The following is a 10,942-nucleotide window of genomic DNA, read 5'->3' as shown; positions in this document are numbered from 1 at the left end:
TCTAGACATCACCGTTACTAGAATTCTATGCTTGCACTGCAACCTTCCTCGTATAGTAATACGACTCTCTATTGATAAGAAGGAATAAGTATTCAATAGGTAGATAATTGACTTAATTAGTCTATCAATGATAACTTATACATCACCACAACCTGATTAGTGGTACTTAATCTCAATATCCATTCCAATACAACTCTTACGGTTGTAATTAATTGGCTCATTACCCGCAGAATCATTCCTGCACTACTAGGGTCCATCGTTGACCTACTGTAGTCATTTATTTTCCATGAAGTCTTAATAGCTAACCATACGGAGTCCATACATCTCGTATCAAATTCTTCTAAGGAGGTAACATGATCACCGTTCATGATTCATGAAGAACACTCATGAACTTGACGTACATATGACATGAAGCAGATAAAATTGCAGAAGAGTTTCAATGAAAGCAACGATAGCAGGTTAATACCATTATTAACCATATGTCTTTATTAGGAGACATGAAGCTCAAAGGTTCATTTAGTCCTTTCGTAACATGGTCCTGGCTTATCTTAAGATATGACCCTCTAAGATAGATAGCCCACTCACGGTGATTACAAAAAATTAATCTTTACCCAACTACTATCACGGTTGAGTATCGCACAATCATCAGAAGGAATGTCAATCTTCCACACCATAATACAACCTTCACAGCCTTAACCATTATCACTATATTCCTCTGGCACGAGCGCCTATAATTGCCCTCTTACACTTAAAGTGTCGGCCACCTCTTTGGCCTTTCTTGATAGTAATATTTCCTTACAATCAATGTCATTTTAACCACCTTCACTAAATTTTCTACCTCATTTCCAATCACTGCTTGTGTGAAGATGTTTTCCTTAAAATCTGATGAGTAAAAAAAAATATCACCATTTTTCCATAAGTTATTGCCTCAGTCTTTAGAGGTTAATCACTGTCACGACTGACTCTCAATCATACTTAGAACATCTTTTATCCTAGGCCCTAATTGCCCTGAACAATTTCGACCTTTACTGGTTCGATCCATACTTTCTCGTGGTTTAACACGTGCCCCACTTGGCATCATTATAATTACGTCATATTTCCTTTATCAACATTTTTATTCTTGAGAATTTTGAATATTACCTTTCTCCTTGTAAAACCTACAAGGTTATCCTCGAATCGTTCCTCCTGTATTCCCTAGATATAGGGCATATCAAGATACCATTTATTAATACCAGAATCATTGTCTATATACTTCTGAAAAATTTCTCCACTGATTCTTAAAGGTTGTTATTACCTTAATCCTTTCCAATTCATACTGTCAAAACTCACACTATCCCTATTAAGGGTGAAATTCTAACCTTTATGCATTCCCCGAGGATTCATTTTAAGTTACCGATGTTCTATCCTTAATTCCACCTTTAAAAGGTACATGCATCCTTCCATGGATAAATCAAGTCATATATCCCTGATAAGGGTATCTTATTCAATCATTCCCACCTCGATAGTATATGCCTAATTTCACAATAACATCTGTATTCAAAATGAGGTCAATCAATATGGCCTCCAAAAGATAAGAACGGTTATCCGCTTTTCTTGCCTGATTCAGTAATGATAACAGGGATGTTCTAGAAGATGTTTATCGTGTTCAACATGAACCTTTTAGTTCTAACTACTCATTTACCTCTTTTATTTATCTCAACAGTCATCTCAATGTTGGGATATCTTTCATACCTGGCGTCTCCCTTTCTGGGTATCATGCCCCCGGTCTTACACTTCACATTCTTGAAGGTCACTTCCTTCATCCAATTTTCCTAATTTCTTACTTTCTTGTCTCCTCAGTCCATCCGTGTTTCCTTATTAATCAATCGATCTATCTCAAATTTTCATCGAATACTGTCAACTTCAAGGGAATTAACTTTACATATCGCTTACGCCTTCAAACCTTAAATTTATCTCATGATCAGTCACCATCGCGCTGATGATGACACACTTCTCTATATTTATTGCAAGGGTTTCTTAGGGTTTCCCATACCTAACTCCCTTGTCACTTCTCAACTCTATTTCCTTTATATCCCATTATACTCCTTCCCTTTTCAGTCTTTTATTTTCGTTTCCATTACAACCATTACATGAACCAACACAACATAAGCATTGATTTCAAACATCCCGTCATTCTGGATTCGTGTCCTCAGAACGAATCTTGACAACTTTTACAACTTAGATTCATAATTCATCATACTCGTCCGCTTTTGTTCTGGCTCTAAAGCTTTTACACTACCTCCATAACCTTGGGAAGTACTTTCCCGAAAACCATTGTCTGAACTTTAATCAGTTTATTATAACCTCTGGCTCCGTGCCTTTCTTGGCCTTTCACCAATGGGTGGCCTCTCTCTTACGGGGGTAAGTGACAAAAACAGTCTTTTGTGCTTCGTCAATCATTTAGAATCTCAAATAATTCCTATATTTCCTTTAGCCAGGCTCTTGCCTCGACTGGGTCAAACTGTTCCAAGGAACTCTGAGAGCTTAGCGACTTAAAGGTCATGAAAGGATTTCCTACCGCGTTGTTTCCTCAAGGTGGTGGTTGGGAATAAAAGTATAAGTTCTGTTTAGACAGGTCCATGAATTTCCATATAGGAGTACCGTCTCGGGTCTCCTTATCTTGCTCAACTTCTATTTTCTCAGTATGAAATGTTTCATCCTTCTCCCATACTTGGGGTTATCTTATACGTTAAAATCCTCATTTTCCACTTCATTATGTTATGGGTTCCTTCTATCTTGATGGCGTCCTCCCTGACTATCACATTCAGGGTTTGCCCTAAATCTTATTCCTTGAACTATGACTTTCATCTAGGATCTCATCTTTAAGCTCTTAAACATTTGGAACCCAAATTCTATAGGAATACCTCATTATTCCCTTATCTTCTTTCTCGTTATTAATCTCATATCTATTTGTTGGCTCTCTTCCTTCATTCATCACTTTTTCTGGCACAATATGTTCTTTTCCAATAATTCGGTCTGTCTTGCAATCTCAAACAACTTTTCGGTACCGGCTCCGGTTACCTTCACTTCTATTTCCATTTTCTCAAAATCTCTTATAAACTCTCTCAAAGACATTATCATCTTGAGTCTCTCTTTTTTTACTAAGGGCATCAGCCACCACATTGGCTTTCCCCGAATGATAAAGAATCTCATAATCGTAATCCTTGATTAGCTCTAACCACCTCATTTGGCGCATGTTGAGCTCTTTCTGCGTGAAAATGCACTAGAGCACTTATGGCTTGTGTAAATCTTGTACTTCTCTCCATACAAGTAGTGCCTCCAATATTTAGGGCAAAACTATTGCCACGAGCCCAAGCTCATGGGTGGGGATATCGAATTTTATATTCCCTTAGTTGTCTTGATGCGTACGCGATTACCTTGTTGTGCTGTATAAGAAGCACCCTAATTCCTTATGTGAAGCATCACTACACATCACAAAATCTCCTTTTCCATCCGGCAACGCCATCATAGGGGTCGTCACCAATCTTTGCTTCAGTTCTTGAAATTTGTTCTCGTATTTCTCTGTCCATTCAAACTTCTCAGTCTTACGAGTAAGCCGCGTTAAAGGGGGCTACTATCTTTACAAACTCGAACAAACCTCCGATAGTGACCGACCAATTCCACCTCTGGTAGTCGACCTAACCATGGTCATCAATTCATCAGTGGTCCTTTATTCATTCTTGTCAGGATCCTCCATGGGATCCTCCTCAGCAACTATCCCTTCTAGGACAACATCCTCAATATGAACATCATCTGATCCCGCGTTAGGACGCTCTATCGGATCCATAATCTGATCTCCAATAAGTAATAAAACATCATCGCGTTGTTGCTCCTCAACCTCAGGGTTCGGAGTCCCGCTACCATATACGATAACGAACTACGCTTCTATCACGATATTTATAAGGGTTCCCATAAGGGTTTTAACTGTCAGTACTACGTTAGGTAGCCCGACTAGGAACTTGGCAAGAGTTCTTATTATCTTAGTGAACTTATTATCTAAACGTCACATCATCTCTGAGGTTTATAACGCTTAGCTCTGATACCACTTCTGTAACACCCCCAAATCCAGGGTCGGGGATCCGGGTTGTCACGAGTTCCATTTTCCTTAATAACACCCAATCTTAATAAATAATCAACTACTCTGTACTGTGACCCCACAATAAACACACACACCACAAGTTATAGTCTCAGAGATGAACACTCAAAAATAACACAAGTCCTTATATTCCACAATTATAAACCGTTACACCTTAAAAAGGTTCTGAATAAATTTACATATTCCTTGCCATTATTACAATTCATATTATACATAAGTCTGGTTCATCAATAGTTGAAAACCTAGCCTATTGGTAGCTCCTACCTCAGCTGCGGCGGCATCAACGCTTCCAGAAGACTGTAGAACATTTTTTAACCGCTTGCGAATCGGGAGCTTGGTCATGTTCATCTTTTCTATCTGTTGTTGTGTGATGAAAGAAGAAAGCAAGGGTGAGCAGCAAGCCCACCAAAATAATATGTATAATGATTAACAATATATGAGCCTTCTCATAGTACTCATGAAAGTCTTGGTCAAAAGAAATGAACCAAGTTTGATATCTTAATGCGATGAAGTCGCAAAATATTCAGTATATATACATATATACTTTTCAAAATCTTGGAAGTCCTCTTCTATGCATAATATACACAGAGTTCCAGTTTATAACTGTATAAAAATATCGTTGCAAGGTGATCTCATATATCTACCCTTGTCTCAACGTTTTTCTGAAAATCTTTGATATGCATAAGATAATCATTAACTAGATATAAGTTGAAAATATGAAGTTACAAGATACCCCAATATACTTATATCTTTTCCAAATATTACTTGAACTACCACCGTTCAAGTTATAATCAGTTCAAAAGTTCATCACATAGATGAGACTACAAGACAAGATTTGAATAGATTCAATCTTTGAATATCATTATAAATAATGAAGTTACGAGATACTTCATTAAATCCTGATATATATATACACCTATATATATACATTTCATACACTCCTTGAAAACCTCTGTTATGAAAATTATAAACAGAGTTGCAATATCCAATGAATTTGGAAAGGAGAAAACCTTGGCATAAACCTGATATCTTGCTGATCAGGCAAAGATACCAATAAGTAACCTTTTCTACTAGTAGATGGACGAATTCCCCACTGGTCATCACCCTGGCCGCAATAGGACCTTATACTGGACTGCCGCTCAGCCACTTACGCATTTGATGGACTCCCACTGAGCCACTTACACTTTCATGGACGCCCACTGAGCCCATGTTGCTTATGCTGACTCAAATATATGAACTTACTTCCCGAACGATGGGCAAGTAATCAAGATGTTTTCTCAAAACAGCAACCTCGTTGCGAATGTAAAATACACCACTGAGCCGGATCCCTCAAGTTTTGAACGAGTATTTAAATCCCCTTTAAAAGGAAGATCTTAAATATAAAAATGAGTTTTGGGATCCGCTCTAACTTTTAAAAATCATTTTGAAGACTCAAAAACACTTTAAAGAGTGTTTGGAGTAATGCTGATTTAATGAAATAAATCAGTCCCAATATATTAGAAAATATCTGAATATTATTATTTAAATAATATTCCCATAAAGAATAATCTTTATAAAAATAATTGAAGTAGAAGTTTTAAAACTTATACTTGAAATGAGTATTAAATAACCAAAGATATACTTATACGAAAGTACTATCTTTATTTGAATAATCAAAGATAAGTTTGATTATCGACACCTTCTTCTTTAATAAAATAAAGAACATATCTCAGCAAATAATCGGAGTCATAGATCCTCAAATGAATATTCAAATAATATTCATTAAATAATATAAACTGAGTCATAAGCCCTCGAATGAATATTCAAATAATATTCAATAAATAATATAAAAGAGTCATAAGCCCTCGAATGAATATTCAAATAATATTCAAATAATAAAATAAAAGGAGTCATAAGTCCTCGAATGAATATTCAAAATAATATTCATTTAATAAAATAAAGAAGTCATAAGCCCTCGAATGAATATTAAAAATAATATTCATTTAATAAAATAAAGAAGTCATAAGCCCTCTAATGAATATTCAAAATAATATTCATTTAATAAAATAAAGAAGCCATAAGCCCTCGAATGAATATTCGTAATAATATTCATTAAATAAAATAAAGGAGTCATAAGCCCTCGAATGAATATTCGTAATAATATTCATTAAATAAAATAAAGAAGTCATAAGCCCTCGAATGAATATTCGTAATAATATTCATTTAATAAAATAAAGGAGTCATAAGCCCTCAAATGAATATTCGTAATAATATTCATTAAATAAAATAAAGTTATCGAATAAACCTTATTCGATTAATAGTTTTAAAAACTATATCAATATATATATATATATATATTATACTCGGGAGTCTCGCCTCCCGGTTTTAGAAAAAGTTCACCTTTTGATACCCTATACTAAGGGTATATGCAAATACCGCTTATCTCTAGCATAGGTATTATGCAACGAATAAGCATTTGAACCAACAGATATATAAATCAAGAATACGAAACAGGCATGCATATTACCATATCACATGCTACAATATATCGCAAAATTTGCTAATAACAAATATGCATTTATCACAAGATCATGCATATACACATATACATCACAACAACAGTATAACGGGTAGAAAACTTGCCTGAGCGACTGGGGGTTACAAATGGCCCGGGACGAGTCTGGTAACCTATAAACAACATATAAGTTGGAATTAAACCGAAGTCACTTGTAAATCTATACTTTAACCAAATTAGACTCTAACGCTCGCTTTGCGCTTACTGATTCTCTTAAGTCGCTCGAGTACCCTCGGCTCCATCATTTTTAATAAATTAACCATTATGAGTTTTAAGGAGATTCCTTCGTGAGTGTCTTACCAACTTCCTATTACACTTTACATAAGTGTTTCATACTCCAATTAGTCCTTTAAGGTCTTTAACCTATGTTTCAAAGTAAGGCGAGGGGTAATGTTTCGTTCACGAAACGTCGTTACTTAAAACGGCCGTTTCTCCTAAACCGTACATCGGAATCAAACGAACCACATATCAAAACGAAGCTCGTAACATGAACTATCTAAACATGGAAATGGTCAAAACCTAGCAGGGAGTTCTCGGGTCCTAATGTTATGAACAAAAGCAGTCTAAAGTAAATCGGACATTACGACGGCTATGTTTACGCGATTTCCAAATTTTTTACCATTCCAAATCATATCAATCCAACTACCAATCAACAACAACTCAAGATACACATCAATGCTACTGATTTCAGTCATAATAAGCTCAAGGATCTCAATCCAATCATATATTATAACATCTCCAAATTTAACTACACTACTTAACAATTAAGCTCGAATCATGCTTATCATTCAAATTACTACTCATCCATCCAAACCATCTCCAAACTTCAACATTTAAACTTATTACTAAAGGGTGTGAAGATTTATACCTTTCTTGGAGGGTGGAAAGTTACTAGGAAGCCTTATGGAGCCTCCTACAAGCTTGATCTTTCCAAAGAAATCAAGAACACAAAGTTAGGATTTGAAGTTTCTAAAAGTCCGATTTAAAGAACTGTAAAAATGAGGGTCTTACCTTGCTTATTTGGAAGAGACTTGTGAACAAGAGTTGTAGGCCATCTCAATACCTTTCCAACGAGCTATAGAACACAACATTTGAGTGAGTATTGAAGGCAATATGGTAGTTTGAAGTTGCTGGGTTTGTTTTAGCCGAGAGCTTTCTTCTTGAAATAGGAAAGTCAACTTTCAATTTGTATTTGTGTTATGATATTTGTTGGTTGGTTGCTTCTTTTTGTCTTGGAATTAAATTAAATTTTTACCATGGTGAAAAATGTGTGGCTCACAATCAACCAACCAATCCTTCCCACTTGTCATGCTTAGGTCATCAAGCTTAGGTCATCTTGTTACACTTGTCTTCTTCTTGTTGGTTTGATGACATCATCATCCCTAACCTCCTTGATTAACTCCTAATTGCTTGCCTAATGACCGCTGATCTGTTATACGGTTCGCTTAACTTTCGTTCTCGTTTATCGTTTGAGGAATCATATCCGGGATCTTATCACTTGGGTTCCTGAAAGGCATATGTCATAGCCTACTCGTTTATTCGAGTATTTAACTCAACTCAAATATGAATGTAATAAGTAAATAGTGGATCAAGCATCAGAGAGATCTCACAAAGTAACATCTGTCAAAGAATAAAGAAACATTGTTCATCTGCAGACTTGAAGATTCACTGGAAGAAGTTCAAGAATTTGATCATGCCTCAGTGATATAAATCAAGATCGTGGATTTAATCAAGTGACAGAGATCTCGTCAAGGTATCATTTATTACAAGGATTCAATCAGAACAACAAAGTCAAGACATGAAGAAACGTCACGAAAGTTAGTCACTCATGAACCAGACAGTACATCGAGTGTCAGCATTGAAGTGACGGAATTGATTCATAAGTCTCAGTGACTTTCAGAAGATTGTCAGAAGAATGGATGCTGCTCAGGGTTAGTATTAATTCTCTATTAATTAATTAAGTCATATAATTTAATTAAGAAAATAAATTATATCTGCAAGGATTAATTTATTGATTAATTGAATTAAATTGATTAATTAATTTAGAATTAATATTAAGGATTTTCAGAATGTTAATTGATTAAAATCTGTGATAATTCTAAATAAGACAACTGATTGTACTAGTATGACAATCGGTATGACAATTGATAGTCATACCGAATGTCATGCTAATTCAGTTGATTGTATTGATAGAATTATTATTTAGATTAAAATCAATTATTAATTCAGTAAAACAATTTCATTTGAACTAATATGACAATCGGTATGACAATCAATAGTCATACCGAAAGTCTTGCTAGTTCATTTTAATTGTCTTGCTAGCTCTAATAGATTGTCTCACCGAAAGTCTTTCAAGCTAAAAAGGATTGTCATTCCAGTTCTTTTTCTCTCGGTTGGATTGTTAAATAGAAGCAGAAGCAGCAATTCAAAATATCAATCAATCATACAGAACAAGAGAACACAGCAGAGAACAAAAGAAAAATATTTCATCATCCATCTGCTTATTCAAGATCAAATATTCTAGTTTGTTAATGTTAAATCCAAACCACTAGAATTACTTATCTTGTTCTTGTATATCTATCTAGCGGATTAAAATCCCTAGAACTTAATCTCAAATCGCTTTTAGCATTTGATCTTTTAATTACAAAAATAGAAAAAGTTCATGTCGAATTTATTCTAAATTTGTAATAATTGATTTGAGATTAATCCCTTGTAACCGATACCGTAGTTGTAACACCTTTCAAGTTTAATAAAAGTTTTATTTAACTTGAATTTTGTTTCACAATTTTATTCCGCATTTTATTCGACGAAACGGTATTGTTTGCATTCAACCCCCCCTTCTACAAACAAATTGGGACCTAACAATTGGTATCAGAGCCTTCTGATTAACGTACAAATCAAGATCCTAGACTTTTGTGCTTCTTTCACTTCTTGAATTTTTATTCACTCAAAAATTCATAATGACTACACAAAAAGTTGGAACCGTTAAAATTCCACTTTTCGATAAAGAAAATTATGTGATGTGGAAGAAGAAGATGCTACTGTTTTTACAGGTTGCTAATCCCAAATATTTGCAAGTGTTGAAGAAGGGTCCAAAAATTCCTATGGTTATTGAACCAGAGGTAATAGAGAATGATGTGGTGATCACCAAAGCGAGAACTTATGTGAAGGATCCTGAGGACTTCTCTCCTGCTGAAATAGAAGAAGCTTCTCTGGATGCTAGCCTTCAATTAATCTTAGTAGATTCCCTTAATCCCCTAATGAACAGACATGTGATGAATTGTAAAGATTCTAAACATATCTGGGAAACTATTGAGATTATTAATAAAGGCACCGAGGAAGTTAGGGAGAACAAACTAGAAATCCTAACCTCTGAGTATGAATACTTTAAATCTAATCCAGGAGAAGGAATCACTGAAGTGTTTGAGAGGTACAATGCATTGATCAACAACCTGAACATTAATGGTAAATACTATTCCATCAGGGAGGTCAATAAAAAGTTCCTTTTAACACTGCCAACTCATCTCGAACATAGAATCACTGCCATAAGAGAAGCAAGAGATCTGAGTGAGATTTCTTTGGAAAGGCTATATGGTGTGTTAAAGACTTATGAGTTGGAGCAGATTCAGCAGAAGGAAGTTTACGGGAAAGGAAGAGTGGTCAGCACGTCTACTGCTCTGGTAGCTGATGAACAACAACAACAACAACCACTATATCAACAACAATCTCAACAGTCAGATAGAATGGTACAGTCTTCCAAGGTTGAAGATAATGTGATAGTAGCAGAATTTGATTCACCTACTACAAATCAATCAAGAGATGATTATTATTCCTTGGAAGAACTGGAGCAATTGGAGAATGAGTCAATGGCCCTGATTATCAAGAGATTCTCAAATGTCAGATTCAAAAGGAATCCCAAGTTCAAGTACAAGTCCAACTACAACAGATTCCAGAAAGGTGGATCTTCATCCTCTAACACCAGCAGTGGTGGGTATAAAACAGGGATGGTTGATCGAAGCACCATTCGATGCTTCAACTGTAATGAGTTGGGACACTTTGCCACAGAATGCAGGAAGCCAAAACAAGCAAGGAAGAACTCTTATGATTCTAATCAGAAGAGTAAATCTGAAAGGGCGTACCTGGAAAAGGGAAGAAGTTGGGATGATACTGACAGTGAAGACGAAGAAGTTGGGAATCTTGCTCTCATGGCTAGTGATGCAAGCACCTCATCGTCAAGAAAAGAGGTAAAACTT

The sequence above is a fragment of the Apium graveolens genome, chromosome 6, assembly GCF_009905375.1.
Source record: "Apium graveolens cultivar Ventura chromosome 6, ASM990537v1, whole genome shotgun sequence".
NCBI classification, from domain to species: Eukaryota; Viridiplantae; Streptophyta; class Magnoliopsida; order Apiales; family Apiaceae; genus Apium; species Apium graveolens.
The sequence above is the reverse complement of the archived record's forward strand: the minus strand, read 5'-3'. Positions refer to the sequence as shown.